General features: G+C 47.3%; 1 pseudogene; it reads left to right on the forward strand.

The window, feature by feature from the left end:
• The window catches only part of LOC112072493 (dedicator of cytokinesis protein 3-like), a 98,305-nt pseudogene that overhangs the window by 17,267 nt on the left and 80,341 nt on the right, over positions 1 to 697 (forward strand).

Raw genomic sequence — 697 nt, forward strand, 5'->3', positions numbered from 1 at the left:
ATTCAGACACTGCTCCAGTGAGTACCGGCCTGGTCTCTACATTCAGACACTGCTCCAGTGAGTACCTGCCTGGTCTCTAGATCGGTATGTACTGTACAACTCTTTTGTTGTAATGTTCCTTCAAGTGGTTCTGCTAGGTACTGTCATGGTCAAGAGAAAATGTTCAGCGACTCTTGAATTTGAAGATTCACTTCAGTAGTTCTTATTGGGTAGCAATAGTATTGTTTTTCCTTTATGCTAGCCTTGTCACCAGACCTGCAGCTTTGGTACTGAAGCCAACTCTGTAAGGCGGACGGCTGGGGTACAGAGACCAAATGAATGACTGTCTCTCTCTGTTCTTCCTCTCTTCTCTATAGCCAAAGACAAGGGGGAGAAGAAGCTGTTTGGTTTTGCCTTCACACCACTGATGAGAGAGGACGGGACGACGCTGTCAGACGAGAGTCACGAGCTCTTTGTGTACAAGGTTAGTCAGGAGGCTGTTCTCTCTGTCTCTCTCTCTCTGTCTCTCTGTCTCTGTCTCTCTGTCTCCATCACAATCTGTCTCTCTGTCTCCACCACAATCTGTCTCTCTGTCTCCATCACAATCTGTCTCTCTGTCTCCACCACAATCTGTCTCTCTGTCTCCATCACAATCTGTCTCTCTGTCTCCATCACAATCTGTCTCTCTGTCTCCACCACAATCTGTCTCTCTGTCTCC

The sequence above is a fragment of the Salvelinus sp. IW2-2015 genome, unplaced genomic scaffold (assembly GCF_002910315.2).
Source record: "Salvelinus sp. IW2-2015 unplaced genomic scaffold, ASM291031v2 Un_scaffold1945, whole genome shotgun sequence".
Taxonomy (NCBI): domain Eukaryota; kingdom Metazoa; phylum Chordata; class Actinopteri; order Salmoniformes; family Salmonidae; genus Salvelinus; species Salvelinus sp. IW2-2015.